This window comes from Leptonotus elevatus, chromosome 6 (genome assembly GCF_054856555.1).
Source record: "Leptonotus elevatus isolate MCC_2025b chromosome 6, RoL_Lele_1.0, whole genome shotgun sequence".
Taxonomy (NCBI): Eukaryota; Metazoa; Chordata; class Actinopteri; order Syngnathiformes; family Syngnathidae; genus Leptonotus; species Leptonotus elevatus.
The window spans coordinates 5,573,227-5,579,589 of record NC_141244.1 but is presented as its reverse complement, the minus strand read 5'-3'; the positions used below and the strand labels follow the sequence as shown (position 1 = coordinate 5,579,589).

General features: G+C 37.8%; 1 protein-coding gene across 1 annotated transcript in view; it reads left to right on the top strand.

Moving 5' to 3' along the window:
• Window positions 1-545: 545 nt before the first annotated feature.
• The window catches only part of LOC147171866 (myelin basic protein-like), a 53,262-nt gene continuing 47,444 nt past the window's right edge, over window positions 546-6,363 (top strand). The window contains exon 1 of the mRNA XM_086078064.1: window positions 546-776. The gene's annotated coding sequence lies outside the window, so the exon portion shown is untranslated. The remainder of the gene's footprint in view (window positions 777-6,363) is intronic.

Below are 6,363 nucleotides of genomic sequence, written 5' to 3'. Positions count from 1 at the left end.
TGTTACATTACTGCTACAGCTGGTACGTGAAGTCGAATACTGATTGCGGCGCTCTCGTCTGGTTGCTCCGCACCTGCTTCTCAGGTAATCACTGGCAAGGAGGAAGCGGGCACGGGGCGTGGCTTCCACACGCATGTAGGAAGTGGAGTGGTCGGGGAAGTATGAGGCATTGTACTACATAGCGTGTGACACAAATCACGCAACACAACACTTCACGTCTGGCTTTTGCTCTACACTTCAACATACAATGAGTCAGCGAGTATGAGCGAGTCCAAACAAAACCACTTTATTTACTTCAAATTAACAGGCATTACTGTCGTGATGCACTCAGCATTTCTAAGGAATTTTCAGGTAAATGTTTTAGAGAAAATTTAGGTACAGCACACTAAGTATGCATGCTGTCAAAGTAATTTCATGCATGCAAGTCCTTGATTTGACGCAGTAAATATTTAACCCCTCCCAACCACAGTATCCGTATTACAGCGACCTATTTCCACGCCAAAAAAACATGCACGGACGTGTTTTAGCTTTCGCCAAGCCGCATTCCGCCCCACCCCTTGCAAACATCATCACCACTACCAGCGTACCTAAATCAGGAAGCGCTGACACGCGCCGTTGTTTTATTTTCTGCCTTGTGTTTTCGTACACATTTTGATGAGAGCAGCGCGTCGAGGAAAAAGAGGTGAAGGGTTGACATTTCGATGTTGACGACCACTGAAGGGACTGACGGCGAGGCTCAGCTGTGGATGCAGTTGACGGTGTAACTGGAGAGAAGGGTACGTGCACGCCAGCCCTGCTCTTAGCGACAATAACAACTGTGATACAAGACAGTAAAGTGAGGACACACAACGATAATGTGATTATGTATCGATGTGGTTGTGTTTGCACGCTTCGACTGCAACAAAACTGCGCGCGAGTGCGTTTGTGGATGACAAAGACGTCATCCGCTTTGGCGTACGTCGTATTTCGCAACAAATCATGTTTTATGAATGCCGTTTTCAGATTATTCATTTTCTCCCAATCATATTCATATTTTTGCAACTTTACTACGACCATCAGTCACGCTTCCCACTGACAAAACCAATCACAGTTCACCAATCTTATAATTTAACCCTGCTGGCAACTCCACTATAAATGCACTAGAAAAGTACCCAAAGTGATATTTAAATTTGTATAGGATTTGCATTAATTCGGCTTACACGTAGCCCTACAAAAGCTGTAATCCACTTATTTTCGAGTATCAAACTAGTTCACACAATTGTATCATTGAATACCCCCCCACAAGCTAAGTTTTAAAGTTCTACTGTGTTGTGTGTAGTACACATGTTTAATGTCACGATTATGTTGACATCTAATACATGTTACCTCATTTATTGTATGCCCAAATTCATTACCTTTTGTATGTAGGCCTACTACTGTTAGGGTAAATCAGGGAGTGGACAAATGTGAAAAATATCACTTTTAACCCCACCACTTACAGTATATGCCACAAATGGGAAAATACACTGTTCTGGTCCCTGTCTGTCTTGGGCCCTTGTCTCATCATCACTTTTCTCTCCTTCCACCTGCTGTAATGTGAAATTGCCCGAATCTTATCAATGTTTTGTTCAAACGAAGACAATCAAAAAATATCCTTACAATAATATGTTGTGTGGGCCCACACTCGTCTGAGACCGATTATTATTCTAAACACAGCATTCTGATTAATATTGCACTTGAGCTAAGCCGCAAAATCCACCTGCCTTTCTCCTGCAACTGTGATGTCATTTTCAGTCGACAGCTGTTGGCAAAATGGCTGCTTAAGTCATATTCCACAAATGCAATTTTCGACTTATTTAGACTAGTGGGGCTGATCGAACATAATTGTAAAGAATTTATTTTTTTATTGACTTGCCCTTTAAATGGATGCTATCAATTTTGTCATTGTATGCTAGTGATTGTACATATGGGTGGGACAAAGGATTCGGAATATATTAATGCATACCAGCAATACATGAATAAATAATTAATGCTGACAAAATGAAAAAGTTGAAATTAATGCAGTTTAAGTGAAGTGTTGCACCCACCGGACAATGTAGGGAAGCTAGCACAATGAATTAATGTATATTTAAGTCTGTCAGTTGCATCATGTGATGCAAAACCAGCTAAACTAGAAAAATATTAACTTCAGGTTTGTTATTCAGTAGCTCTGAGCAAGGAACACCCGACACATCAATGACGTAGTTTTACAGCATAAACACTCTTTGCTATTTATGTGAGATATGTGTAAATTGATTTGTGTGTGTGATAGGACATTGAGCCTAATTCAAACATTTAACACTATAGCATAACATTGCAATTTATACATCTTCTATTTTGTTTAAATAATAGATGATGGAAGTAAATCAATCTGCAGTTTATTTTAGTAATGGTAATAATGGTCATTATTAATACTGTATACAGTACTAATCACCACACGGTAAGAATGAATGAATGCTGTACATTAAACAATGCATCTATTGGTGATGCAATCAATAAACTGTAATAGACTAAAATCATAGCCTGCTACTGACTTGGTGAGAAGTTCTCATCCCTAACACATAAAATGTATATTATCCAACCATACATCCATTTGCAGTACCACTTATGATTCATGCCAAAAAAAAAAGAAAAAAGTTGGTGTTGCTTCACAAGTACATGTGAAAGAATCTCTGTGAGGTGTGATAACTCACAAGCTGTAGTGAAATATGAAAATACACTGTTGTTTTGGCCCAATACAAAGTGGGTGAAAGAAATTATATGTTCTTTATTACATGGGATAATGAGAGTAAATCTTTATTTCAACGCAAATGGCAAAGGATGGGATTAACAACTTTCTGAGGGATGTCGTCTGGCGTCTCACTGAAAATCAGTGTTCTTCAAGGTTTTGTCTTGTACAGAAATCCCCATTAGTGTTGTCTCTTTGTTTTCGTTATTGGAATGAGTGATACTAAAAGCTTTATAAGCAAATTCTAAAGTCTATCCGTCCACCCTGTGCCCTAATTGACCACAACACACGATATGTTCACCAATGTAAAGTCAGCAAATACAAGATCCATTTCAAAATGGTGTCTTTTCAAAGATGATAATACTCCATTTCGATTGACAGAATCAGACAGAAATGATAACGGAACGATATGTTCATTTTTGTGGTTTGATATTAATCTTGAGCGTATTCTTACTGTAAATTAATACCCTACTGATATGGTCAATCGACATTGAACAGTTAAAGATGCAGCGCATAGACAATTCTGATATATATTTAAAAAAAACAAGTATAAACCAACATAAGTGATAAGCTATGTGTAAGGGGACAGTGCAGTGTTTGTCGAATCTTGGAATAATTTAAACACGATCGCTGCTACAGTATGGCGAGTGCGGTATGCTACAAGTCTGATGATAGCTGACAACTCCTGTACCACACTACTGACACATTGAAGCTGAATGTAACGTACACATTATACAAAGAGGCCTGCCTGCCTGCCACTCTGCATTAGGCGGAGGTCACAATAAAAAGCACCACATTTTCCTGTTGGTGAGTCAGTCGGATTGTGATTTCTCATGAACTTTGGCATGAATGTACTGTTGTTTTGGTCAGGGTTCAGGAAATAACCTTCTCTTTCTTATGCATTTTTCAATCAAATTAGGCGCCATTAATATAGAATTTAATGTAGCATCACTTAAAAGCACTGGTCAGCAGCAATTTGCAGTGACGTAACAGAAGCCATGCAGGCTCTGCTGGCTTAGCGGTTTCAATAATATGAAAAAAAAACATGTTCTATAGCTAAATAGTAATATTCAGTGAAGTCATCACATATGTTTATTGTTACTATAAATGTATACAAATAGAACATTCAATGCTACATCTTATCAAAAGTACACATTAAATTTGTAAATACAAACACTGCTAACAATAACATCCATTCTAAAAATGAGTTAAAAGTGGCTACCTGTACATTATGCAAACGTACTGTTGTTAAACCAATTGCCATTTCCTAATACGACCTTCAGGTATTATGTTGTTTTAAAAACAAAGGAAGTCTATTTTCCATGTGCACCCTTGGCAAGTTGTAGAATGCTTTTAATTGAATTTAATTTCTTGCGTCAATTGCATCTCTCTCACTCACCGCTAAGGGAGTAGGAGAGCGAGAGCATGAGAAGAGACATGAGCACGCTGCACAGTATTTGCCCAGCGGACTACAACATCCGGGTTAGGGTGGGTATCAAAATAAACTAAATATATTCAAAGTTAAATCGATTAACATTTTCGAAAATATATGTAGTCATTTACAGGGATGCAACAAAATGACAATTTTGAGCCAAAACGGAAAATAAGGGAAGCAATGCAACGGAAACACTGCAAGACTATAGTTTAAAACCATCCAAAAATTATAAAAATCCTTGACTAGATAATTTTCTGCATTTTGTCAAATTTGTCTAAAGTTATGTTAATTATTATTGTTCGGTCTATTATTGCCCAGTGTTTCATTTAACAGATTTTTTGTCATGTCAATATGAATGGGACAAATCAGATTTTTCGTACATGGATATAAATCTGATATGTATCCGATGTGACGTCTGGATGTATCATTATCATCATCATCATCAAAAGGCGACAGACGTCACAATTGTTCAACAAATCAGATAGGCGCCAAAAGCAATGCCAGATTAGAAAACAGTCAGTGGTAAAGTGAAGATGCTTAAAAAAAGTACAAAAAGCCCAACCAACCATGTTTCTAAGCTTTGTAATAATTAGGCTGCTATTTTCTCAAATGAATTTGACTAAAATTAAAAATGTATATATGATTTAAAAAAATGTATCATGATAGTTCTACACAGTTTTTTTTTGTGTGCATTCAATGAAAAACAAGCATCATATCAACACTTTATACATATGGACGAGTCATTCCAAATATGTGCTGTGCGTGAGGGTCATAGGGGAGCGTCTGGAGGCCTCCTTAGCATGGACCACTAACGATGTTTGCAATTATTTATAATAACAGTGTTAATCATATTTGATTTGAATTTAATCCCACTTCAAACATAAAGCATAAAAATGGCATAATCTGCGCCACGAGATGGTTGATTAGTGACATCAGTCGATGACCTGACATCATCTTTAGTTTTGGTCTCGGGGAAATTATGTCAACGAGACGATAGTCTCATTTCTGTGCACGCATGTCACTGCAATGTGAAGGTAGTCTAAGTGCGACCTCACCGCTTCTTTCCCATTCATGCGCATGTTTTCACGACCACTGGAGAGGTAATCTTCAGTGGCCTGGTAGTCTTCTCCAGGCAGCGTGGAGGCAGAATTTGGGCTCTAGGTTCATGTTGTGTTAAGGCATTACCTTTGCTTGTTCAGCAGGTCGTTGGTGCATGCTTTTGTCATCACAATATTTTGTTTCGTCCATGCTGTTTGAGTGACAAAAGACTTTCGGACTGAATCCAAAATGTACTTTTGGGCACAAATCTTGGGTTGGATGAATTTTTGGTTCATCCCTAATTATAGGGAAATTAAACATATTGCTTGAGGGGAATTTTATTCCTTGCATACATTTAAGTAGAGATATATATATATTTTTTAAATTGTGAATATTTTATTTTGATTTTTCAGCAATTTGTACAAACACAACAATCCGGGTAAGGTATAAACACACAACCTTAACCCAACAAACAATACCCCCAGAGCAGGAAAAAAAAAGGTCAGCATTTGACGATGATATGAGATAACATGTCAGTCATTTGAAGCAGTTATCCCACTAATATGGTCTAAATACGGTTGCCATACATTTATAAACATGGCATATTGTTTTCTGAGACAATAAGTATTTTTTTTCCAGGAGCACACAGCTGTTAATTTTACCAGAAGAAAAGGAGGGGAGTCGGATTTCCATGTTATCGCAATGCATTTTTTGGCTACACATATAGCCTTGACACGATTCCAAGTACAATGTACGAAGGAGCCAACCTCAATACCACATCTGAAACACAAGTCTGACAAAGTAGGTTTAAAACAATGCAGTTTTTCTGGAGTGAGATACAACTGGTGTAGGAAGTTATAATTTGTCAGTCTATATCAGGCATTGATGATCCGCCCATAAATGCTCATCAATTGCAACACCGAGATCCGACTCCCATTTCAACCTAGACTTATGTAAACTTGGCTTTGGACTCCCAGTCATCAACAAACGATGCATTCTCAAAATAAACTTGAGTTGGTTCCCTTCATAAATAAATTCTTCAATCTTATTCATAGCAGGTAAAATAAAATCTGGACCCTCACTCGTCCTGAAGAATGATCGGATTTGGAGATAACAGAAAAAAGTCTGGGTGGGCAAGCCATAC